The sequence below is a fragment of the Ictidomys tridecemlineatus genome, chromosome 11, assembly GCF_052094955.1.
Source record: "Ictidomys tridecemlineatus isolate mIctTri1 chromosome 11, mIctTri1.hap1, whole genome shotgun sequence".
Taxonomy (NCBI): domain Eukaryota; kingdom Metazoa; phylum Chordata; class Mammalia; order Rodentia; family Sciuridae; genus Ictidomys; species Ictidomys tridecemlineatus.
The window spans coordinates 44,920,143-44,931,482 of NC_135487.1; the positions used below are offsets into that span (position 1 = coordinate 44,920,143).

The window sequence follows — 11,340 nt, forward strand, 5'->3', positions numbered from 1 at the left end:
AAATTTTCTTGTCAGTTGACTCAACTGATGTCGATTGGACACCTGTTCTTTGCCAATGTTCTGGGAACAGAGGAATGAATGGATAAGAGGCCGTTTGTCAAGGGGACAAAGTTCTCATGGGAAACAAGTCTAAGTAGAAACACTCAGCATAGAACTAAACTCAACAGTAGTACTGGCTTGATTCATTTCATGTGAGGTAGTAACCAGTTGACAGAAGAGGAAAACGGAGGCAACCTGGCAAAGTGACGTGCCCTTCCTGGTGTTTCTTAACCTTTTATACATGTTTCCATCGCAGCCCTTAGCATTCTCTGTCAGCTATAATGGCTCAAATGTTTATTTTACCCACTAAACTTGAAATTCCCTAAAATGTCTGACCCCCCAGTATCCAGCCCAAGCTTGGCACATAGCAACAGAGGGATGGCTGGTGGCCTAGGGTGTGGGGAATGCAGTTAGAAGTTACAGAGCATCCGCCACATGCCAGGCTTGGCTGGGCCATTCACATTCGTTATCTGCTCATCGACTACAAGGGCTTGGCCTGGTGTATCCTTATCTGTTTTATAGGAAACGTGCCACGGGCTGAGATGAGTTGTGGGATTTGCCCAAGGTCACATGGAGAGTGATCTGAAAAGATTCAAACTCAGAAACGGCTGAGGAGATGGTGTGTGTGTTAGGAATGGGGGGATGAACAGTGGGGAACCCTGTGGTCCAAATGCAGAACCACAGCAAATCCCTGGGAAGCACTTGGCTGGGCCAGAAACCTCTGCACCCACCAGAGCCCCATCCTGCACGCTGGCTGTTGTGTGTGTCTGGGTTCTCTCCGCTGTGGCGCCCAGCTGCCCTGGCAGACTCTTGAACATTGGCCAAACAAATGCTTGACTGGGAGAACACAGCCCTGAAGCAACTTCAGCCAATGCTGAGCCCTCACTGTGAGCCAAGGCCAGGGTCAGCGGTTCACTTCCGCCTTCTCTCTCACCTGCTCGCCATCACCATGAAGTCCATCCCTTCAGGGCTCCAGGTTCCCAGAGAGAAATTGAGGCCTAAGGAAGTTGGGACTTGGTCTGAAGTCACAAAGCTGGTGAGCGGGTTTTGAATCTAGGCCTATCTGTCTTCAAAGCCCAAACTACAAACCACGGCGTGAAAATGAATGCTTTGTGTGGCTGAATTGTAGCTTCCAAACTCTTCTGAAACTGAGCCTCAGTCAAGGCAGCCACAGCAATTGCTCCTGGGAAGGGTGTTTTCCAGGCCCTTGTGGATCAGATCTGGCTTTATGTAAAAACTCTCTGACTGTGGTTCTCCTGGGGCGGGGTGGGGGGGATCAGAAGGCATTCCCTGCCACCCCTGGATCCTGCTACCTTCAGGGGCTTTGAAGAGATAACACTTAGAAGGTGTGGATCAGCTAAGGTAACCACGAGGGAAGCCCTTTGGAGTGCCAGTGTCATGTGACTTAGGCCTTGAGAAATCAGGCCATGTAGAAGAAAGGACAGCAGATAGGAAAGTGGGCCATGAGAGAGCTGTGAGTCAGCAGAGTGGTGGTAGTGGCTGGAAGAGCTAATGTATCACTAGGAGCATAGTGTGTCAAATAACGAAGGTGACTTTGCCTTTCTGGAGCTGGGGTGTGGGGTTAAGGGCTGGCTCTGCCTTTTCAGTGCAGGGGTGGTTGTGCATGCAATCTGACTGCTGGGATTTAAATCTTAGTTTAGAGTGACCTTGGAGACGGACGTTAACTTTGCAGTGCCTCAGTTTCTTCATCTGTAAAGAGGAATCATATATCCAAAGCACTTGGAACTATACCTAACACACAATAAGTACTTAAGAAAGTTTGCCACCGTGATCATCATCTCCGCATATCTGAAAATGACTGCCATCGTATCTAGAATATAATAGGTGTTTGAAGAATATTTTTCCTTTCTCTCCTGCTCCATTCTTTCTTCCTGTCTCTGGGATATGAGGTTCTTCTAACCTCCAGACTTCTGCAGAATGTTTTCAAACAATGCAACCTCTTTATAGGTGGAGGCCACCTGCCTCCATCTAAATCCCCTTTTAGTGAGGAAAGAGGCAGAGGAAGGAAGAAGCCAAATCCTTACTTTTAGAAGTTTCTCATTCTTCCAGATCACAGTGTTTCTACTTTCATTAACCTTGAAGTATGTGACTTGAAGTTAGGGAAAGCTCTGATTTGAAAACTGAAGCTCAGAGAAGTTTAATGAATCACTAATACTTGAGTGGCTGATCCAGAACTTACATCCAAGTCTTCCAGACTCTGAAAACCAACATTCATGTGAGGCATTGCCCAGCCTCTTGACCCTCACCCCACATGTCCTCCTGCCCTGGGATTCTGCTAAGGGAAGCCCCAGGAGAGCACTCAGTCATTCTCCAACTTTGAAGCCAAATCCTGTAGTATTGCTCAGACTGAGGCAGAGGGGACAGGTAGGAGTCCTAGATGTCAGAGCTGAGCCCTTAGGGCTGAACTGGACTGACCAGTCCTGTGTTTCTAGGCGGCTGCAGTTGGCAAAATCTAGAACCAATGTCAGGAGCCCAGAACCCTCAAGAGCATCGTCCAGCAAGATTTTCTGTGAAAATTCTAGATTGGCACTGTCCAATACAACAGCCACTAGCCTTATGAGATTATTGATCACTTGAAATGTGACTTATGTGACTGAGCTCTCTCTTTCCCTGGTTCATAGCTAAGGAAACTGAGACCCAACCAGGGAGCTCATTGAGGTTTGCAAGTAGATCTCTGGGACTGAACCTTCTTGTCTGGCCCCAAAGCCAAGCCCTTCACCAACATAGTCGCCTCTCCTCCTATTCCCAAGGAAGTTCTTTGCGCCCTTCCAACCCAGACAGGTGATGGGGTGATGTCTGCCTATGTGTGGGGGTCTTGCTTCCTGCCCGGCTCCACCTGGATCCAATTCTATGAGGCACCTGTGTTGTTTTACTGATAACAGTGTTTGCCCTTCCAAAGCCAGGGCTATAAAAGGCAGCTTTCAAAGTCACTGCTGCAGAAATGTCAACATGGGGGGGGGAGTCTAGTCATAGTTTCTGAGGGGAAATGTCACCTCTGGGATGCCTCAAAGGCTGCTGGAGTAATCTTCCAAGACCTGAGTCCTGGGTCCAGACTTGTTTCTACTATGAGCATGATGTGTTGCTTTGCACAGATTTTACTTTTTTCTGGGCTTTGTTTGTATCATCCAGATGAGGAGGGGTTGGACTTGGAGCCTTTAGAGGGCTCTTCTATTTCTAAAATGGTTTGGATCCTTCACTTGGGGTCCTGGGACTCAACACCCAAATGTGCCATTCCATGACCAAAGTGCTTTATATAGCAAAACCTTCAAAACAAAACCACCCCTAAACCTGAACCTGTATTTTTTTTTTCAAAACCTCCAACAATGTTACCATTGAAGCAGTAAAGGTACTCATTAATATCTTGTAAAAGGTGATTTTGTATTTTTGCTTAATGTATGAAAAAAAAAAAGTCCCCCAGGCTTGACACCGAGCCAAAGAGGCCTGGTCTAAAGCCACAGTCAGACCACTAGGATTCTACAGAGTTCAGGTGTTTAGACAAATTACCTGCACTTGAGAACGCAGGGTAATTTTCTCAACTTTTCAAATGTTTTCTCCTCCCCCCTCTCCTTTCTGGGGTTTTCGCCCTTGCTTGTAACCCAAACCACAAATAAAGCTTTAAGCCTCTGGCTGTGAGGCGCACGGAGGTGGCTGCCAAGAACAGCTTGGTTCACGTGGGCCCTTTTTCTGCCTCTCTGGAAACCAGCTCTCCAGAGGATAGCTCACACACGCTTTTCTCTTTCTTTACTAATCATAAAAAAAAAAAGAACAAAACACAACAAAATATTGCTTTTCACAAGGTCTAGGCAAGGGGCAGACTGGTATTGATGGGTGGTGGGCAGAGACCTGGGATGCTTGAAAGGAGTCAGAACCCAGCTATGGAAGCCAGAAATAGTTCTGTATCCTTTTCAGATGAGGGCTCTTTTACTGGCTCCCATTCGAATCCTTTACTCTAGAACTTGGGGTATGTAGGTGTCCAATACCTATTTGTGGTTGAAGGGATGAACTTCCAACAAGCATGCTTTCTTATGCTTAATACTGGGATAAACATTTATATCCCCATTCTGTAGCCAAGGAAAGAGAGGCTCCAGCTCATTCAAGGTCATGCACACCGCTACCTGGTGGGGCCAAGAAGTAAGGCTGGGCTGGCTCCTCACTAGGCCTCTAAAGCCATGTTCTTTCTACATCTGCCTGTCAGTCACACAGACCCAAGCAACACTGTTCTCTAGTCCATGGATGAAGCCGAGGCCTGAAGGACAGGGCTGTGGAACTAGATTTCTCCATGCATTCTCTCCCATCACTTCCAAAATTATCTCCATGGGGATGATAGTTACAACCAAAATGCCAGCTCACTTCTCCCAGCTTCTTGCAGATATCACCACTAGACTTATATACACTCAGCTCTATATCCAGTGCCTGGCTCAGAGTAGGTACATCAGTCAATAAGGCCCCACAGACTTTATCCAAATATGAACTCATCCACTGCTCAGTCCTCAGTGTCCGATGCAGTTTGGTGAATAAATCAATAAATGGAAAAATGTATTTTCCTTTCCTCTAGTCCAATATTTTCTGGATTGCCTACTTCTGTCAAAGACACCACCCCCTCTTTCCAGTCTCTGAAGCTAAGAGCCTACAACTCCTAGGACACCCCTCTCTCATGTGACTCATGAAATTGTCCACTGCATCCTTTCCGTTTAGCCTCTGATCTATCTTTCATCCCATTCTCTCTTCTACAAATATGAACACGTGAACTTCTCTGTTTAAGACTGGTTGCATTGGTTACAAGGAGCAACAAATCAACTTGAACTTAAGCAAAAGAGGGGAAATTAAATCAGAAGAATACAGGGACAATCACAGAATTAATGGAGAAACCCAACTTCCAAGTCCCAAGAAGGGTAGGGTTGGTTGAAACAGGGAGCTCTGACTCTGACAGCTCTTTTTCTCTTTCATCTCCCTCTCCCGAGTCCATTCATGTACCATTTCATTATCTCTCAGTTGTTTCCTCCATATCCACATGGACAGGGATAGCTACAAACTCCTATCTATACAATTTTAGGACCTGAGTAAAACATTCATTTTCCCGTGTACTTCAATAGAATAAATTCCAGGAGAATCCAGCTTACCTAAAGTTACCTTACGTGGCATGTGGGCCCATCCCTGGAACAGTCCCCAGGGACTGGCAGCACAGATAGCACCTCTGTGAAGTATGAAAAAGTGCCATCCTTTGGGCATCTGCAGCTCCACAGATGCATAGTTTGTCCTGCAGAACATGGGCTGAATTCTAATCACCACTCTTCCCTACCAGACCGGCTTGTCCAGAGCACAACCAATGCAGCAGTAAGAGGTAGACATGTTTGGCAATGGATATGGATCGGGCACTCTCATTAGCCCTGTCTGGATCAGACGCCAACACCTGGTCAATCACTACTGCTAGGAAAGCAGGGTCATATAAGTGATTTCACTTTCTACTTGGAAAACATGGTCAGAGCAGAGAGAGGGTTGGGTGAAGAGCTTCTTCTCCAAGAAAGGAAGATGACACACTCTTGGACCCCTGGGAACTCATCTGAACTGTATTTATATTTCCCAAACTTGCTTCTCCTTTTGGTTTCCTTCACTGATATGAGGAAACATCTGCCTAGTTATACTGGCTAAAATCCTGGAAGGTACCCTGAATCCTTTTTTCTCTCTCACAATAATCTTCTGCATATGTCTCTGATATATTCAGATTATTTTTTCCATTTATTCTTCCATCTCCTAGGTTAAACAACAGTTATTTTTTTTTGCTTGGCTTTTCACAAAAATGGTCTTCTAATAAACTACTCCCAATCCATCCCATCATTATGCATGCTGCTTAGTTTTTGTGACTTGGCTCTTCTTGCTATCAAGAAGTGGTGTCTACATAAAACCTGACAAAATTGAATTGAGAGGACATAGGAAACCTGCACAGACCAATAATGAGCAATGAGATACAAGCATTAATAAAAAAAATTTCCAAAAAAGTAAAGCTTAGGACTAGACAATTTCTTAGCTGAATTGTACTAGACCTTTAAAGAAGAACTAATGCCAATGCTCCTCAAATTATTCCATGAAATAGAAGGAGACAAACCCTTCCAAATTCTTTCTATGAAGCAAGTATCACCCTGATACCAAAACTAGATAAGGACATATCAAGGAAAGAAAACTAAGACAAATATCCTTGATGAACTTAAATAAAAACACTCTCAGAAAATATTAGCAAATCATATTAAACAGATTGCACAATATAACCAAATTGATTTTATTCCAGAATTGCAAGATTGGTTTAACATACACAAATTCATAAACAGAAATAAGTACAAAAATTACATACTCTTTTCAAAAGATGGAGAGAAATCCTTTTATAAAGTTCAGAGTACCCGCTTGTGATTAAAACATTGAAAAAACTAGGGATAGAAAGAACTTCTTCAACATCATAAATGCTACATACAAAAAAACCCAAAACTGATATCATGATGAAAGAAGAAAAATTGAAAGCATTTTCTTTAAAATCCCGAATAAGACAAGGATGTTCACTGTCACTATTCCTATTGAATATAGTATATAGTACTAGAAATTCTAGCCAAAGAAATTATACAAGAGAAGGAAATAAGAAGGATAAAAACACGAAGAAGTCAAATAATCACTGCAGATGATATGATTCTATACTTGGAAGATCCACAAAGTTCCACCAGAAGACTACTAGAGGTATTAAACAAATTCAGCAAAATACCAATTTACAAAATCAACATAAAAAATCATTAACTTCCCTATAAGTCAGTAATAAATCTGCTGATAAAGAAATCAGATAAACAATCTCATTTTAGTCTCAAAAAATAAAATAAAATAAAATGAAAAAGAACCCTTGGAATAAATTTCACCCAGGAGGTGAAAAACCTGCAATGAAAACTACTGAACCCTGAAGGAAGAAATTGAAGAACACACAAGAAAATGGAAAGACATCCCATGTTCATGGAAAAGAGGAATTGCTATTGTTAACATGGCCATCCTGCCAAAAACAATATACACATTCAATGCAATCTTCATCAAAATACCCAGGACATTCTTTACAGAACTAAAGAAACAGTCCTAAAATGCTTTTGCAATATTAGTAGACCAAGAATAGCCAAAGCAATTCTAAGCCAAAAAAGCAATGCTGGAAGCATCGCAATACCTGACTTCAAGTTATACTGCAGAGCTATGGTAACAAAATCTGCATGGTAGTGGCATAAAAAAACAGACACATGGACCAATGGAGCAGAGTAGAAGACAAAGAAACAAACCCACACAGATAGTCATCTGATTTTTGACAAAGGTGCCAAAAAACATTTTGAAGAAAAGACCGTCTTTTAAACAAATGGTGCTGGGAAAACTGATTATTTATATGTAGAATAAGGAGACCAGATCCTTATCTTTCACCCTGCACAAAAGTTAACTTGAAATGTATCAAAGACCTAGCAACTAGAACAGAAACTATGGAACTCTTAGGAGAAAATCTAGGGTTAGGACTCCAACATATAAGTACAGGCAACAACTTTCTTAGTAGAATTCCTAAAGCTCAAGAAATAATACCAAGAATTAATATATGGGATAGCATCAAGTTAAAAGTCTTCTGCACAGCAAATAAAGAATTAAGAATAAGGAAAGGAATCTACAGAATGGAAAAAAATCTTTGCTACCTATTCTTCTGACAGAAAATTAATACTAAGGATGTATAAAGAACTCAAAAAACTTACACCAAAACCCCAAATAATCTAATCAGTAAATGAGCAAATGAAGTAAACAGACACTTTTCAATAGAAGAAATACAAATGGCCAAAAAATATATGAAAAAAAAAAATGTTCAATGTCCTTAACAATGTGGGAAACAGAAAGTGAAACTACACTGAGATTTCATCTCACTCCAGTTAGAATGGCAACCATCAAAAATATAGACATCCTGGGCTGAGGTTGTGACTCAGTGGTAGAGCGCTTGCCTCGTATGTGCGAGGCCCTGGGTTCAAGCACATAAAAATTAATAAAGATATTGAGTCCAACTACAACTAAAAAATAAACATTTTTTAAAAATAATATAGACAGCCTGGTGTGGTGGTACAAGTCTGTAATCCCAGTGGCTTAGGACACTGAGGCATGAGGATTGCAAGTTCAAAGTCAACCTCAGCAACTCAGGGAGCCCCTAAGCAACTTAGCAAGACCCTGTTTCAGAATAAAAAATAAAACTGGGCTGGGGTTGTGGCTCAGTGGTTAAGCACCCCTGGATTCAATCCCTGATTAAAAAAAAAAAAAGAATACAGACAATAATACATACTGCATACTGGAGAAGATGTAGAAAAAGAGGAGCACTTTTACATTGATGGAAGAATTGTAAATTAACCACTATGGAAATCAGTATAGAAGTTCCTCAAAAAAACTTGGGATGAAACCACCAAATAAACCAGCCACACCACTCTTTTCTAATTATCCTAAAGAATTGAAGTGAGCATATTATAATGATATACATGCATACCCATGTTTATAGCAGGATAATTCACAATAGCCAAATTATGGAACCAGCCTAGGTGTCCACCAATAAATGAATGGATAAATAAAATGTGGTAAGTATACACAACGAAGTTTTATTCAGCCATTGACAAAGTTGAAATTATGTCATTTGCAAGAAAATGAATGGAACTTGAGAACATAATGTTAAGTGAAATAAACCAAACTTAGAAAGTCAAGGGTCATATGTTTTCTCTCATATTGGAAGCTAGAGAGGAAAAAGAAAAAATAAAGGGAGGATCTCATGAAAATAGGTGACTTGAATGGCTGTCTCCTGCAAACACACTCCTCTGTGCCTATTTTAGTTTCCATGATTGCTTGTCCATCTTCCTTCCTGGATTGGTACTCCTTGAAGGCAGGGACTTTGGGAACTTCTTTGTAGCTTTCTCACACAGCACCTAGGACAGTATAAAGTTGAGCACATAAAGAGTGTGCAACTGTGAACTTCCTAGCAACCATCCAGAGCTGGACTAGGTGGGTATGATCTGTTGCAGGAGAAGATAAACAGGTAAGATGATATCTCTTAGGCTTTGAAATCAGGCTGTGTGGGTTTGAGTCCTTATTGCCAGTATGACCTCAGAAGTTTATCTAATAGTACCTCAGTTTCCTCATCCATAAGTTGAGAACAGTAATTGAACCTAGATCACAAGGCAATAAGTACTTCTTAATTGCCATAAAAATGATGGTGGTGGTGATGTGGTCATCTGTTCTCTTTACTCAGGCCCATGATAATGGTCACTGGACCCTCAGGAGCAGCATGACCGGTGGGTCACCCTGTCTCACCAGGAAACCTCTTCTGTGTTGGCAGAATAGTGTGTGTGGAAAGACTTTCTTTGGGAGATGTGGGCTCAAGTCCTTGGTCTGCCAGATGATTGACCTTTCTTTTTTGTTTCTTCCTTCATAAAATGGGTGTGGCCTCCCTAGGTTGTGGGGAAGTCATGAATGAGGAAATGCTGAAGGAAGGGTAAACTTTGGAACATCATGTTCCTCTTGGAAGGTGATTGGCCCCCACTCCTGGATTGGGTCATGCACCCACGGCTCTCTGTGTTTTTTTCAAGTCATGCTCTTATTCACAGATATTCATTGAACTTACACTGGGGCAACTCTGAGATTTCATAAGTGAGCATCTACTATATGCTGGAGTTAAGCAGTGAGTGAAACAAAGCTCTTCTTGGAGATTTCATTCTTGTGGGAAGACAGAACATAGGTCATTAAATAATTATATGATTTCAGTTTGGTAAATGCCAGAAGACTGGGGGTAGGCCCTCCTAGGGGACCCCCCCGCCCTAGTCCTTAGCACACTGTTTTCATTGTCCACATGTGTATCAGTCTCCTCTCTCATGAATTCCTGGAAGTCACAGGCCCCTTTCATTTACCTCTGTTGCTTAGGTACCCTGCCCGTACCTGGTCTCTAGGAGGAACTCAAAGTTAACTTTTTCCTATGTTTGCATCTAGTGATCAGTAATTTTCTATTCACAATTTGTTTTCAATAAGTACTAACTAAAAAATCGACTGTATGTCAGGTCACACCGTCTGGCACTGCCAAAGAAAGAAAACTGTGGCATGGTCCTATTATAAATGAGCTTCTGGTTGAGTAGAGGAGACAGCCACACAAAAGGGGACATCACAACCAGCTGGGGGAGCACTATGGGCGAGGTTTGCATAGAGAACCCAGAGGAGTCTCAGGGGACCCATCCTTTATGGTTCCTGAATCTTTCAACAATCCTTTTAACTCAGACCTCACCCAGGGTGAACAAGCTTTGGCATTTCCCAGAGACTGAGAAAATCAGACAGAGTGGCAGGATTTTTACACATGCATACTGTTGATCAAATAGCAATGGCTTAAAAAGTAAGACACATTCCCAAATGAGCCTCCATCCTGCTTCCCAGTAGCTCCAGATCAGGCCAATCTTCCTGGAGCTCTGCCACTTCTCCACTGAAAATAAGTACTGTGCCTTAGGACGAGACTTCCCAGCCTGAGACTCCAAGTCCCTCCATCCACACCCAGGGTAGACAACCCAGGCTTCTTCCCACCACTCACTCATATCCATGCAGACCTGCTATTGGCTCCTGCCAGAACTTAACCTCTCCCAGCCTCAGCCTTCTTACCTGCAGAGTGGGAACAGACACTAACAGATGGGCCTTCACCCCTTGTTCACTGCCATTCTCTCCTGCTGCTTAATGCTTATTATCCACTGGGTGGACCGCAGATGCTGGACCTGTAGAAATGAACGAATGAGATCAATTTCTCACCTTCATGGAGCTTACATTCCAGTAAAAGGGGAGGAAATAAAATAATAAAAATCAGAGAGAAGCACATAACCTGTGGGAGGGTGATGAGTGTTAGGAAGTCAAAGCAGGGGACAGGGACAGGGTGATCCTGGGGCTGCAGGGATGGAAGTATAATTTTAAACAAAGGTCTGACAAAGTTCTCCCTGACAAGATGATCTCAGAGCAGAGAGAGGTAAAGAAGGCAAGGGGCTAAGCCATGGAACCATCTGAGTGAAGCGTAAATAGAGCAGATGGTCTTTGAAGATCAAATCAACTCCTTTCCTCTTTCCTCCTTCTTTCCTTCCTTTTTGTCTTCTTTTTATTTATTCCAAAATGTGTTTTTAGCACCATGCTAGGTGATCCGCATTGTATTAAATCGTATAGATTGGAAGAGGGCCTCTTGCTTTCAAGATGTGCAAAACTATCAACAGAAAAGCCCAAGATCAATCTAGAGTTTCA

General features: G+C 42.5%; 1 long non-coding RNA gene across 1 annotated transcript; it reads right to left on the reverse strand.

Moving 5' to 3' along the window:
* Positions 1 to 8,667: 8,667 nt before the first annotated feature.
* Positions 8,668 to 10,831, reverse strand: LOC144367715 (uncharacterized). The gene is made up of 2 exons (XR_013427237.1): positions 10,720 to 10,831; positions 8,668 to 9,008 (listed from the first exon to the last, which is right to left on the reverse strand). It is a non-coding gene; the product is annotated as an uncharacterized LOC144367715 (long non-coding RNA).
* Positions 10,832 to 11,340: the final 509 nt, after the last annotated feature.